We start from the raw sequence: 15,875 nt of genomic DNA, 5'->3' as shown, positions 1-15,875 counted from the left end.
TTTTTTTTTTTGATGTGGTGTTGGGGATTTAACCCAGGGCCTTGTGCTTGCAAGCAAGCACTGTACCAGCTGAGCTATATCCCCAGTCCTATGACCCTTTCTATTAGTAGCAACTTTCCATTTTTATGTTTGGTTTTTAAAAATAATTGCTAAATTACATCATTCTCTAATAGAAAGTTAAGGGTCTGGGGAGAATCATTAACCATTTCAGTCATGTTTACTTCATTGAATTTTATTAAATCATATTATTAAGGGCCTGAAATTATTCTATGATAAGTTATTTATGTTTCTAAAAAACGCCTTGGGCTGGGGATGTGGCTCAAGTGTTAGCGCGCTCGCCTGCATGCGTGCGGCCCGGGTTTGATCCTCAGCACCACATACAAACAAAGATGTTGTGACCGCCGATAACTAAAAAATAAATATTAAAATTCTCTCTCCTCTCTCTCTCTCTCTCTCCCTCTCTCTCTCTCTCTCTCTCTCCCCCCCCCCTCTCTCACTCTATCTTTAAAAAAATAAAAATAAATAAATAAAAATTAAAAAACGCCTTGATGAGAAAAACCCAGTTGGCAAGATTAAGATCTCAGGGAAAATAGTAACTTAGGAACAAATAAATATAGTGTTAAGTACACTTTAAATATGTATTTTAAATAAGGCAAAAGAAAACACTGCTTTTATAAGATAGGAACATTATGGGGTCTGCATGCTGCACAGGTGCCCCTCCCCCAAGTGATCTTCACTTCATAAAATAACTGCTACAGCTCCACTCACCCAAGGCAGAGCCTCCCAAAAGTACTGTGTTACACAGACTGTACTTTATCTTAAGGTTTTTAAACCAACTTTTATTATATTACAAGTTATTTTAATTTTACTTTTTCCCCCCTTAGATACATGTGAAATTGTCTGGACTTTTCACAAATTACTCTGGGGCTTAAGGGAATGAGTTTCATTGCCTCATCTTTGTTTATGTATGGAGTGGCTGAAGTAGCACACCACTGGGAAGCTTATGGTAGGGGTAGAGTTATAGAGAGCATAGTGGTTAAGTGTCCTGTTTTAAGGGTCAGAACATATCTGTGTATATAAATAAATCTCACACAGAGAACAAATGCAATAAATCTGTTCTTATTCCTTGAATGAATGTAACTGTGTTCCCCCCCCCCTCAGGGCAGGGGATTGAATCCAGCCCTTTGCACATTCTAAGCAAGTGCTCTAGCACTGAGGTACTTCCCCTGCCAATAATTGTGATTAAAAAAAAAATTAAACATGAGTCAAGAGACAAATACTTCTGACCATAGCTTCAGAATATTTTTATAGAGCATATAAAAATGTGAAATTGATCTAGGTAAGACAAAAATGCCCTAGATAAGTGTCTTAAGTTGCATATGGTGTAGTGTTACTTTTCATGTCTTTCATAATACTGTATTTCAAATAACACTAGACCTTGTACTATGAATATAGCTGATTCTATCAAAATGAACTATGAAAAATCACTTCACTTTTAGTTTAATAGATAAATGTTGCAGTTGATGATATTCTATGTAAATTTTTCTATAATTTTAACCCTTAGCCCAGCATTCACTGAAGAAAAAATATCAATATACAATTAACTTTTTCTTTTTAATTATTCCACACTGGCTTTTCATCTCTTTCAAATTTAAATAAATGCTGAAGAGAGAGGTTGGTTCCAATTACACTATACTGATATGGTTGCCAGTGTCAAGTTGTAATTGATGTGACAGGAGAGGTAGGAAAGACGAAGATATAAAATCAAAGCTACACTGTGATATGAACTTTATGCAGGCAGCAGAACTACAAGTGATGGCTTCCGTCTCTTCAGAACAATGGAGGTCAGAGGCAATAGAACCACTTCTTTTAAAAGACTGGAAAAGTAGAAAGCCAGAGACAATAAAAAATGTAGAAAGAGTAAGCAATTTTCATATAAGCAGCAGCAAGGGGGTGGTGGGGGGAGAGAGAGAGAGAGAGAGAAAATACCCTGCTATTAGATCTGCACTCAAAAAATACTGGAAGGGAGCTCTTTTTGCTAAAAGAAAGTGGGACCGGATGGCAATTCAGCTCTACTACATAAAACTGCAGAACATGCATTCTTTTCAGATACACACAAAATTCTCAGTTATATGTGAGGTCATTAACATTTTGATAAAACTTAAATTTTATCCAAATTTAAATTTGAAATCTTGTGTTAGTATGCTGTGTCACTCAAATGAAATTACATTAATAAAAATCGGCTAGGAAATATTCACACATCCCAAAATTAAAAGCATACCTTTAAACGATGATAGCTCATAGAAGAAATCACAAAACATAGTTATTAAATATTATAAATTGAATGGTCATGAAAACACAACATAAAATATGTAGAAACAGCTAAAGCAGTAATTAGAGGAATATGCCTAACTATAAAATACTCATATTAGTAAAAAGAAAAAAGGCTTAAAACAGTGATCAAAATTTCTGTCTTAATGTAGGAAAAGAAGAGCAAAGTATATCTGTCATAAGAAAGGAAATAATAATAATAATAATAATAATAAGAAGAAGAAGAAGAAGAAGAAGAAGAAGAAGAAGAAGAGTGGGCATCAGTACAATGGAGACAACAGAAATTTCACAAAATTGAAGAAAATTGATTCTTAGATTATTAAAATTGATACTTCCCTAGCAACAATGATCAGGAAAAGGAAAGGAAAAACAAAAAATGACAGTGTTGGGAGTTAGAATTGATACAAGGAAATACTATGAATACTTTGTGTGGACGTTCCTCTGCCTGAGTGCTATACCAGAGATGGTCAGGCGGTAGGGTGGAGGCGGAGTGAGGTAGTGCTCAAGCACATGTAGATTGTTGCTCTACTGGGAAATTTACACAGGCTCTTCAGTCATCACTATCTTAGCAAATTACCTATTAGGTATGTTTTTATAAGACTAGGAAATTGAGGCTGGTGGGTAGAGGCCATTGTTAATGTGCCCAAGGCTAGATAAGCAAAGTAGCCAATAAAGCAAAAGAACCAGAGGCTGCACCACTTGTGTCACCAAAGCCCTTTGCTCCCTTGACTTTTTCTTAATCAAATTTTTAAAAATAATTATTTGTTTTAATTAGTTATGTAGGACAGTAGAATGCACTTTGATACATCATATATAATGGAATATAATTTCTCATTCTTCTGGTTGTATGTGATATAGAATCCCACTGGTCATATAGTTATATGTGTACATAGGGTAATAACGTCTGATTCATTGCACTGTCCTTCCTATCCCCACGCCCCGTCCCCTCCTGGACTCTTTTTTAATGTGTCATGAAAACAGCAATAACTAATTCCAGCAAATGAGATATAAAGTAATGTCAGTCTGTGCTGTTGACTGTAACAAAATAAAATAGATGGGTTTGTTAGTCATCTTTTGATCACTCTGACCAAAATACCTGAGAAGAACAATTTAGAGGAGGAAAGATTTATTTTGGATAAAAGGAAACAGTTCATGGTTGGCTGGCTCCAGGGCAGAAACATCGTGGTGGAAAGGTGTGGTAGAGGTAGAGGAAAGTTGTTCAGTTCATGGCAGCTGAGAAGGAGTGGGTAGAGTGGGGAGCAGGGAGAAAGGGCCTTTGGAGAAGATAAACCCAAGGCATGGCCCCTGTGACCTACTTCCTCCAATTAGGTCCCACCTCCCAGCACTCCATTCAAATATCACTCCATTCAGATATCCATCAAATAGATTCAAGCCGCTGATGAAGTCAGAGCCCTAAAAAGCCCCACCTCTGTACCATGAGACTTGGGATATTCTGTATCAGAGGCATAAAATGGAGTGGCTTATAAATAGCGAACACAGAAGTGGTTTTTGTTTTGGTTTGATTTTTTAATCGCAGTTCAGGAGGCTGCGAAGTTCAAGATCATGGCACTGACCGATTTGGTGTCTGCTGAGGGTCAGCTTCCTGGTTCACAGACCATCATCTTCTTGCTGTAACCCCCCATGGTGGAAACAGGAAGTTCACAGGGCTCTCTTTAATGAGGGCACTAATCCCATATGTGTTAGTCAGCTTTGTGTTGCTGGGACCCCCTGCAAGCACAACTTTAGAGAAGGAAATGTTTATTTTGGCTCATGGTTTTCTGGAGATTTAGTCCATGGTTGCTCCATTCATAGCAGCATTCAAGCTAGGTTGGACGAGTTAGGTCACAGATCCTATAATCTCATCATCTAACCTCTGAATTTTCCTGTAGGTACTGTTGGGGGCTACCTTATATCCAAACCATAACACCATACACGAGGGCCCTGCCTTCCTGAACTAATCACTCTAAAAGGCTTCCCCTCTTCAACCCTCACTTTGGGGATTAGGTTTCAACATAAGAATTTTAGGGAATCAAGAGAAACTGGATCTCATCTGTGGGGTGTTACTCAGAGCTTCCTGGTAATGATGCTGTTTCCTCTTTTCTGTGTACTTAATCTAAAACATAACTTTTTTCAAGTTTAGTATTCTTAAAACCCATTTTCTCGATTTTTACAGTGAAATCCATTTATGTTAGGCAGAAGATAGATACAAAAACAAGTAAATTTATTAAGAGAAATTTTTTGCTTTTCTGTAAGATGAAAGTTGCCCCCCTCTGCAATGACATGAACGGCATTTCTATAATTAAATGTTCATTCTTAGAAGGAAAGGATATTCTGAAAAATAGATTTTAACTTGTTTTCTTCTGGGAAGCAGAATTCTTAAATTTTTCATAAAAAATGTCAGTTATGTGCAACTGTTTTTGATGATATATGAGTAAAATGAAAATTTCACCTTTTTTTATTTGACTGGTGTTCCTTTTGTATTCAATGAGTAGAATACGTTAAGAAAGAATTTTTCTGTTTGTAGAATGCAAAGAATCTTCAAGCAAATGTAAATATAGTGAAAAGTAAAGGTAAAATAGAATATTTTTTTTGTACCAGGAATTGAACCCAGAGTTGCTTAACCATTGAGCTACATCCCCAGTCCTTTTTTAATATCTTTTTATTTTGAGACAGGGTCTCACTAAGTTAGTTACGGCCTTCCTAAATTGCTGAGGTAGGCCTTGAACTTGCAATCCTTCTGCCTCACCCTCCTGAGTTGCTGAGATTACAGGTGTATGCCACCATATTTGGCTAGAGTACACTTTTGTAGATATTAATTTGCAGCCTGAGTCAGCTTATAATTATGTATTTATAATAAGTAAATTAATAGTGAGTTAATGGTCCATTCCAGAAATATGAATATGAAGCTCATGTTGAAAAATATCTGCTGAAAAATATATATTTTTTATTTTTAAAAAATATTTGTAATCGTCAGTACCTTTATTTTTTATTTGGTTTTATGTGGTGCTGAGGATCGAACCCAGGGACTTACATGTGCTAGGTGAGCACTAGACCGCTGAGCCCCAGCCCCAGCCCCTCTGCATATTTTTAAATACATTTTGCATTAATTATATAACTAAAACTATTATACCAAATTATTTTTGAAACAAATCTTGAGAATGTTTAAAGCTTATTACACACCTTTTTTATTTTGCAAAATGTTTAGTAATCATAAGTGAGACATGTTTGAGGACTAGGTATTTGAAATTCTGCCTTTCCTAGCAAAGTCCATGTTATCAAATGTGTGATACAAGTGTTTTCTAATAAAACTAACTCAGTATTTGTTTGTTATTTGTCATTGTACACCAATGTAACTTGAACTTTCTGGTAGTTCAGGCCTTGGGAACAATAACCAGTGCTCTCTAATTAATTGTTCTTTACTTGTTTTTAACCTTTAGCTATATTTTGGATTTGTTGGTTTGTTCGGTTACATTGTTGAGGGAAAAGGGAAAATAATATATGAAGTTTTGCTGAAACAAAACTCTGGAATGAAACGAAGTATGAGCTATGCTGTGAAATAAATATTGCAGTATGAACATATGGAGAGAAACAGCATTCATTGGAAAGTTTGGATCTGTGGGTCAGCTGCACTGTTTGTGTTTGAGATTCGCAAATGTCAGTGTGAGCTGAAATGAAATAATGATGCTTAAAAATAAAAGAAGCAGCAGCAGAATTTCCATTGTGCACAGGGAGAAATGCAGACAGGACTTTATTTTATTAAAAGTAGAAAGTAAAATAAAGTCATACAGGGAAAAGTCTTCACATGGTATTACTTGAAATCAAAGGGTAATTCTTTTATATCATATGGTCTCAAGTGGATTTACATAATCTTATGTCAATATCCCCCAGTATTTCAGTAGTGCTATTGCAATAAGAAATACAGTAGACTAGATAGAAAAAGGAATTATTTTCAAAACTGGTGAAATCCACTAATGAATTGTAACTGAATAAGTATGGGAAAAATAGGTGATAGACAAAAGAAACTAAAAATCAGGGTAGAACACAGAAATTGAAAATGAATAATAATAATAATTAAGAAGAAGAATCTTAGAGAATGTCTAACCTAACAGGCCCTTATCTTCTGCCCTGATCTCAGATCTCTCCTGATTCTCTTGCAACTTCTTCTCACACCCATTAGTGTGCCCATACCAGCCTATACGTGGGAAGACACAAGAATCTGCTGAAGCACCAGGAGGGGTCTTTCTGCCTAGAAAATTTAAACCTGCTTAGGAAAGAATGTCTTTTCTTAAAGAAAGACCCCACAGAAATAGAAACTACTCAAAAATCCATGTACTTACTTAGGAAAGTGAGTTCTTTTTTTTTCTGATTTTTGTCCATTTTAAATACACTTATAATAATCAATGATACTAGTTGGATTTTATTTAAATGTTCATGTCATCAGATAAGGCAGTCCCAGTGCCCATCACCAATGTTTGTTTTTGTTTGGAAACTATATCAGTTCCAAAGATAGTGCCACAAACCAATTTTTTCATTATCATGTAGAAATATTAGCTCCTTAGAGCTTTAATCTTCATTTTGACATTGCTTTTTATTAAAAGCCTCAAAAGTCCACTTAGGTACATCTCTAAGCATGCTTTATATAGGAACAGCCTGTCCCAGAAGAAGTGTTTCAAGAATGTTCAGGTTTTTTTTTTTTTTCCTGAAAATCTTAAGGTTGAATAGTCAAGGCACTCAGTTATAGGTAATATGGGGCCTTTGAACTCCAAATTGGGGAATTAATTTGAAGGAGATACATTATGTTCCTAAGAGCTTTTATTCTTTAGTTCTTTTTAGCCATTTGTTATTGATTCATTAATATTTTATTTAAAGAAAATGGAAAACATCAAAAGTTAAAATTCAATACAGGACATGTACCTAGTATTTATTTAGCTTATACTCTGCCAGACATCATTGAACTACAAATAATACTTCAGAATAGGAACCACAGTCATCTCCACTTTACAGATGAAGCAGTTGAGTACAGAATGTGCCAACAACTTGACCAAAATCATACTGCTCATAGGTAGCAGATTAAACCTTGCCCATCTGATTCCATGTACTTGAATTTCCTCTGATAGAAATAAAAGATATTGTGTGTTTAGTAAAAACTGAAAAACATTTCTATTAAATATTTGTAGGCATGTTTGTGATTGGAACACTGGAACAGTCTTAGGATTACAATGGCTTTCATTCTGTTTTCATATTTGACTGATGTGTTATATTGATAGAAAAGCAAATATTTTATACAATCTTTAACGGAATAATCCTTTTTAAATTTATTTAAGCAGCAAGGTAATTTTGCAAGCATTAGAGAATTATCAAATTATGTAACAGTTGATTTGTCATCAGTTTTAGCCAGTCTTTATTTTTTTTAACCAAGTAGGCCTTATTTATATCACTATTTTTGTACTATTGTTTTTCTTCAAAAACTAGAAGATTTCAAACTACATAGTTTTAAGAGTTTGTACATAACCCAAATTTTCAAATACCAGTAAACTTCCTAATTATCGATAGGAGAAGTTTGGCAAGCAATCTCCTCTTAGGGTACAGTTCTTCACAGACAACATAGATGACTGACTGTGTGGTTGTATGCTTTGAGTTCTGAGTGTGAAGGTTTCGATTTTGATTTATTTGCTCTTCAACTTATATGTTTCAACATTAAGATGATCAGATTCTTGGCTGAAAAAAAAAATAAAAATGTACCTCAAGATATTTTTTTTCAATATTTTAATATCCTTTTGGTTCTCCTTTTACTGTGTGCTGGAGGAGTGGAAAATAATTTAAAATTCAACATTAATATAAAAGTGGGGTGACAAATTAAGTCTATACTAACTTAAGTTTTTTATCTTATTATGAAGAAATATGAACAGAAATCTTCTAGACAGATAAGTTATTGCAACAATATAGATACTTGGGGAAGGGATATATGTTTTTGATTTTGTTGCTCAGTTGTGTGAGTTAAAAGTAATATCATCAAGACAGCCCAGCTGTTCTGTGCCAAGTCATTCCTTGTCACTAACTGATTGCTCTGATTGCTATGGGCCTGGTTTTTAGTGGTGCTAGTTAGTGATTATTTTATTTGAACCAATTGTGAATGGAGTTGAGTTTTCCAGGAAACCTTTAGGGAAATTGTATTTGACTTTATTAGGCTGCACTGAAATATTTCGGGACTGCTAACTTGCAATCCTAGAGGCCACATGGGCGTTGTTTCCTGGGCAGGCAGAACCTGTAGCTTGAGGCCTTGGGAGAGAACCTTGTTATTGTTACACAGCATGGATCCCTATATCCCTGGAAGAAGATGGACAGTCCCTTACCTTGAAGTCTCTTTTACTTTCAGCTTTATTTTTAACTTCCTCCTGCCCCAACCTTCTTGTTATTATACCATTTTTTATATTTTTTAAATTAATTGAGCTTATTTTAGCAGGAACAAAGTATAGAAATAATGGTTCTTAGGTTAGATTATTCGCCTGAGTTGATACCAGCATCTCACTCCATAATTGTCACAGATTTTGTGCCTTTTTTTTTTTACAAAAAAAAAAAATATATGGGTTGCGATCATTATGTGAAGTTTTTTTTTAATTGTGCCAGTATTATTGCTTAAAATTATTTATTACTAAACCATCTTTGGTGCAAGATTAGGATGCACAGAATACTCATGAATATATATTAATGCAACAGCAATTATTATGCAGTGAAACAGCATTTTGGAGAAATCAGCTCATCTTATTTTCAGTATAAACCACTGATGCAAGAGGATGCAGGAAGTTCTCAAATTTCAGAGTGAGAAAATTGGACATAGCCTCTTAACAGCTTAAGAAAAACTGGATGCAGTTTTACACCATCTGTGAATGCCTTTGAGATTCATATATTCTTCCTTTACTATTCTACCTCAATCCTGCCTATTAAAGATCTTTTTCTCCCTGTGTGTCTTTTAAAATCATGTTTCCCTTACTTATAGGCTTCTTCTAGACATTTACTGTTTTTCTCACATGCCCTTAAAAATAATTATTTTATAAGCCACTTAAGTATCATTCTAGGGGCTTGATAGATGACTTCGAAATTCCCTGCAGTGGTAGCATTGTTCATTAAGTTGCTTGGTTGTACTTTGGCAGTACAATGTGACCACTGATTAAGTTTATCTTAGTTTTAAAGATAAACAGATGTCATTTCTTTTAAAGACAGCTATTGTCTGAAAATGTTGAGTACATTTTAGGAGGTTTCAGAAAATACAAGTTTTATATTGCAAATCCCTTATGGTATTTTAGAAAGTATAGTATGTAGTAATTTTCTTCATCTAAGATTCTGAATGACTTTTTAAGGTAACAACACTTTTATAGTGTGAAACTTTGAATGGAAAGGAAGTTAATTAAAGATGTGATGAAGTAATGCTATGTACAATTTTAATTCAAGTTCCTTGGGTCTATTTTCTCTACTTTACCTCTCTTATTTTAGAAATTTAAAGAAAGAAATGATTCCCCCTCCCCCCCACACACATTCTTAGAAAATTAGCAACTTTTTTACTCAGAAACCTAAAATAAAAATTACATTTAATAGTAAAATGTTAGAAGACTTAGCTTTAAAAACAGAAACCTGGAAACTCACTGTAATTAATTATATTTATTGTTGTACTAGAAGTCTTAGCCATCACGGTAATATAAGAAAAATAATTGAACATTTAGGCAAAAAGAAATAAAATAGTAATTTATTGACAGGAAAAAAATTGATTTTCTATGTAGAAAATCCTACTTCATCCATATACAGCTTAATTAATATTAAAGAGTTTAACAGTGTTGCTATGCACACTAAAAATATGATTTTTAAGAACATTAGAAAATATCTATAGTAGTTATAGCATAAAGAAGTATCAAAGAATAATCTTTAAAATGTCATCTGAGACTTTTATGGAAAAATGAAAAGACAAATGAAAAAGACTTAAAAACAATTTTAAGAGGCTTTTTAAAAGACTATGCTTATAGATCGGGAGATTCATTACAATAAAAAGTTGTTATCTAATTGCTCTCTAGAGTGAGTTAAAATCCAAGGAGATATTTTCTTGAAACTTAACAAGTTGATTCTAAAATGTTATAGAAATGAATAAAATACCCGAATTACCTATAACCCAAAGAGGAAGAACTGGATGAGAGACAAATTTCGCTACACATTGAAGCAAAAGGAGCAGGCTAAATGGAGATAATAAAAATATGAGCATCATTCGTTTCTGTGACAAAATACCTCTTGTTCTGCAAGTCACTTGAAGAGGCATGACACCAAAGTCAAGTTGGTTCAACTTGACTTATCCACCTTGTTTGTTCCTCTTACCATATTGAACTGCTCTCAGGGATTAAATAAAGAAGGATATAATAATCATCAATGCAGAGGGCACTTTGACTGATAAGTCATTAAGACCAATGACTCTAGAGCTGATTTGCCTGATTTCAAAAGATGTGTGACCTTGGATAGTTATTTAATCTTCCTTTGCTTCAGTTTTCTCATCTAGAAAATTGAAAAGTAGTAGTACTTCGTGTATAATGTTATTGTAAAGATTAAGTGAATTAACACATGTAAAGCTAGTAGAATACCTGGCATACAGTGCTTAGTAAATATTACTGTTTTTATTTCTTTGCACCATTGTTCTGTTTATGAAAATGCTTTCATCCTGTGTTACCTTTGACATTAGGTATTTAATTCCATGTTAAATTATAGGTGTTCAAACAATATGTGCCTTAAGTGTTAAAAAAAAAACATGAATAGCAGATTTCTTTAAGGAGTCACATCTGGTATACGCTGGGGCTTAAAGAACTATAAGATCAAAAAAGGTCAGTTGAATGGGGAGAGACATTTTTCAATGAACCACATGACAACTGAGATACAGTGCCATGGGATATGTAAACTGCACAGTCCAAACATAAAGATAGGGTGTCTGAGTTAACTAAAAAATATCAACTCAGAAGGCTCATAAAGAATGTAGAATTTTCTCTTGAGACTTGATGAATGCAGAGAAGTAAGCATATAAATAGATAATCCAGCCACTTATAGGAATAAGTATTTAATACCTTTGCAACAGGATATGTATTAATAGAAAGACATCATCAAACACAGATAAAGAATTTAATTTCATTAACAGCAAATGATACAGAAACTTGTGGAAACAGATAAGCCACGCAATAAGATAATATGCTGAAATGTGGACGTCTAGCTCTTTCCATGGAGTCACAGGGCTAAGGGATGACATCAGCTCCAAGCGCTCTCTTCCCCTTCATCCTGACCTTAACTTCCTCCTGGGAGTGGCTTCATGTACACTTGATTGTCCTGGGCACTGCTAACTTTAGGCTAACTGCTAATTGTTAGCAAGTAATTGGTGCCAGTAAACTTCAATCCATTCCTCAATTTTGAGAGTATTCATCAGGCTAAGTTCCAGCCCAAGGGGATCACTGAAACCACTTTTCTATGCTTGAAGCGGATCAAGATACAATCTTCTAGCTTGTCATTTATATAACTGCAGCTTTGTCTGAGATTTGCTCCTTAGTCTTTCAACTAGTCTTCACCTCAAACTCTTCTTCCCCACAAGACATAACAACATTGGAGAAAATGGCCTTATTTAATCAAAACAACCAGGGTTAGAAACCACTACTTAATAGCAGTGTTTTCATGAGTTATTTTTGTCTACATCTCAATTTCCTTATCTGTAAAATGGAGATGATCCCACCTAACATAAAACACTTCAATAAGATGGAGTATGAAAAGTGCCCAGTACATTGCCAAATAATAGGAATGTAATAAGTGGCCTACATTATTTTCTTTTTCTTCTTATTGTAAGTTTGGACTTACCCAATTTTAAGCTGCTCAATCCCTTCTGTCCATATCCAATGATATATATATAGTGTTGATGATTTTCTATTATATTTTTTGGCACACATCGCCCATTAAAGAGTCTTTCTTAAATTTTCAATAAACTGAAACTTTAAGAAGTCTTCAGATGTGTCCATTAATTGTTTATAAAAATCGTCTAGTCAAAAATATCAAGATCATTACTGAAAAGTTAATAGAATTACAAAATTTATCTAAATATTTTAGAAAATTTGCCAACTATTTGTATTCACATTAAACATATTTTATGTTTTATAGAATGTGATGTAAATATCTAGACTGACTTGTTAGGTCTCATTGTCTCATTCTTTTCAATAGAATATGAAGTACACATTTCATAATGAAAAAGAGTCTTTTTTTAACCTAGTATATAAACGATATAAAGAGAAAAAAATTGCTGTAGCTTTAGAAATCTCATTAAGAAGTTGTGTCTATATGTATTTGGATTACTTGACACAGTGAATACAATTTCAAATTTAGAAATACTATTAAAAACTTTGACAGTCTAGGGCTTGGGTTATGGCTCAGTGGCAGAGCACTTGTCTAGCACGTGCAAGGCTCTGGGTTCGATCCTCACCACCACATGAAAATAAATAAATAAAATAAAGATATTGTGTCCAACTACAACTAAAAACTAAACATTAAAAAACTATGACAGTATAATAATAAAACTAATATACAAATTAATTATTAGAATAAGATTAGCCAATTGTATCACCAGAAATGCCTATGCTGAATGTTCACAAAGCAATGCTATTTCCTTCTACTTAAGTGCTTATTTGTATTGTTTTTTTTTTTTATGAATTTGGGATTATGCCTTGTGTGATTATGTGTGTTTTGTTTCCTGCTTTTTACAACTTTTTTTTGTGTTGGGGGGTACCAGGGATTGAACTTGAGGGGACTCGACCACTAAGCCACATCCCTAGCCCTACTTTTGTATTTTAGAGACAGGGTCTCACTGAGTTGTTTAGTGCCTTGCTTTTGCTAAGGCTGGCTTTGAACTCATGATCCTCCTGCCTCAGCCTCCCTAAGCTGCTGGCATTTCAGGTGTGTGCTAGTGTGCCCTGCCTGCTATTTACAACTTAATATGCCATGAATATTGTCTCCTATCTCAATTTTGTTCATGAATGTTATTTAATGGCTGTAAGTTTTTCATCATGAGAGTTGCTTAAACATTCTTCTGTTGTTCACTTTGCTTAGTTACCACTTTAAGCCTCAATGATAATAGAGCAAGATGTCACTAAACATTCATTTTAACATAAAGTACATTCAAACATGTTTTCTAATACATATGTCAGATTGATATCATCTCAGATCATTACATTATACTGTTTAATCTTATACATCTAATGCTAAACAGTACTATTTAGATTAAATGTGAAAAAACTATAGGTACTTTTTTTGTTTACTAATTTTGCTTGATATATATATATCAAGCAAAATATATATATAATATATATATACAATTTTCATAATTTTTCCAAAATGAAATCTATATTATGTATTTGTTATTATTTGCTTTAAAATATTTCTTTATTAAAAAACTATTTTTCTACTTTTTAAAGTACGGATTATTGACATTGAATTTGAATAGTGGGGGTTATTCAGAATGCACTTTGTCACTATTTCTGTCTCATACTTTCTAGCAGTATCATTTTTGATTTTTTAGACTATAAATTTGAAATATATATTTATAACAAAGAATTTTAGTAGTTTTAGTTGGAGTATAAATAGTGGTATCCTATATTTTATATTTCTTAATTTTTGAGGGGGTGAGTACCATGGATTGAACCTAGGGTGCTTAACCACTAAGCCATAGTCCCAGCTCTTTTTGTATTTTTTTATATTAAGACAGGGTATTTGATAAATTGTTGAGGCTGGCCTTGAACTTGTGATCCTCCTGCCTCAGCCTCCTGAGCTATTGGGATTACAGGTGTGCACTACCACACATGACTGGTATCCTATATTTTAGCTTATTGTGTATTTTTTCTATAGAATGAGGTTCTTAGTCATTCACTGGAAGGATGTAAAGAATAAGTTATCTAAATAAATACCACAATAACTACCATATAGTTAGCACAGAATAAAGTGCCACTTCATTTTTTTAAATTTTTTTATTATTAGTTGTTCAAAACATTACAAAGTTCTTGACATCATATTTCATACATTTGATTCAAGTGGATTATGAACTCCCATTTTTACCCTATATACATATTGCAGATTCACATCGGTTACACATCCACTTTTTTACCTACTGCCATACTAGTGTATGTTGTATTTTGCTGCCTTTCCTATCCTCTACTATCCCCCCTCCCCTCCCCTCCCCTCCCCTCCCCTCCCCTCCCATCTTCTCTCTCTACCCCATCTACTGTAATTCATTTCTCTCTCTTGTTTTTTTTTCCCCTTTCCCCTCATTTCCTCTTATATGTAATTTTGTATAACAATGAAGGTCTCCTTCCTTTACCATGTAATTTCCCTTCTCTCTCTCTTTCCCTCCCCCCTCTCGTCCCTGTTTAGTGGTGATCTTCTTCTCATGCTTTTCGTCCCTACTCTGTTCTTAGTTACTCTCCTTATATCAAAGAAGACATTTGGCATTTATTTTTTAGGGATTGGCTAGCTTCACTTAGCATAATCTGCTCTAGTGCCATCCATTTCCCTGCAAATTCCATGATTTTGTCATTTTTTTAGTGCAGAGTAATACTCCATTGTGTACAAATGCCACATTTTTTTTTTATCCATTCATCTATTGAAGGGCATCTAGGTTGGTTCCACAGTCTAGCTATTGTGAATTGTGCTGCTATGAACATTGTTGTTTCTTTTATTCTTATGTGTACTATAAGTTAGAGAATAAACTGGTCTGTAAAACATCCTATAAAGAAAAGTGATCTACAGACTAATCTTATCACCTTGTACATGCTAGGCAAGCCCTCTTCTACTTAGCTACATTGCCAACCCTTAGTTAGAGCATTTTAAAAAGTAAAAGTATTTGCCAGGGATATCTCTCACCTCAGGCAAGTGGTTGTACTAGGTTGACTTGGAAGGTTCCATTCATGTGCAATAATTTCAAGATTCCAAAACCGAAAATAACTGGTAAACTTTGGTAGGTAGCACAGTCTTGAGTTTAGGCTAATTTAGTTTGACAGTTGAATCATGAAACAGATGTTAAAACATTTACAAATCTCAATGAGTTATTTTTTAATTGTCAGTCCAGTCACCTTAAGAATTTAAGCTATACTTACATTATCTGATTATTTTGGATTTTCCTTAAATCATGATTTAGTTTGTATATAAACAGTAATTCTGGTTGTTTCATGAAGTGAAAAAATATTCAGTGAAACTCAAATACAAACTGGATTTTTCTTCATTTTTGTGAGTTTTTTTTCTCTCTTTTACATGGACTTTTAAAATTTTTTATGAGAATAAAAAAATTTATATACTCCTTTTTATCAGGACTCTCCTTCCCAGCAACCACAATTGTATCAAATGACTATTTGATGGGTGATATGAGCTAATGTGTTCATGATATCTATACTTTAACTTTGCAATTAATTAATGGAGGAAAATATGAAATCAAGTTACCTCCTACATTGAGTGCTTAAAGTGTCTCATGACACTGCCTTTTGTCTTGTGATTTCTGC

At 33.9% G+C, this 15,875-nt stretch overlaps 1 protein-coding gene across 2 annotated transcripts in view; it reads left to right on the top strand.

The window, feature by feature from the left end:
• The window catches only part of Bckdhb (branched chain keto acid dehydrogenase E1 subunit beta), a 190,943-nt gene that overhangs the window by 149,029 nt on the left and 26,039 nt on the right, over window positions 1-15,875 (top strand). The gene's annotated exons all lie outside the window — the stretch shown is intronic.

The sequence above is a fragment of the Ictidomys tridecemlineatus genome, chromosome 8 (genome assembly GCF_052094955.1).
Source record: "Ictidomys tridecemlineatus isolate mIctTri1 chromosome 8, mIctTri1.hap1, whole genome shotgun sequence".
In the NCBI taxonomy this organism is placed as follows: domain Eukaryota; kingdom Metazoa; phylum Chordata; class Mammalia; order Rodentia; family Sciuridae; genus Ictidomys; species Ictidomys tridecemlineatus.
Note: the sequence above shows the minus strand (reverse complement) of the source record. Positions and strands in the feature narration are given on the sequence as shown.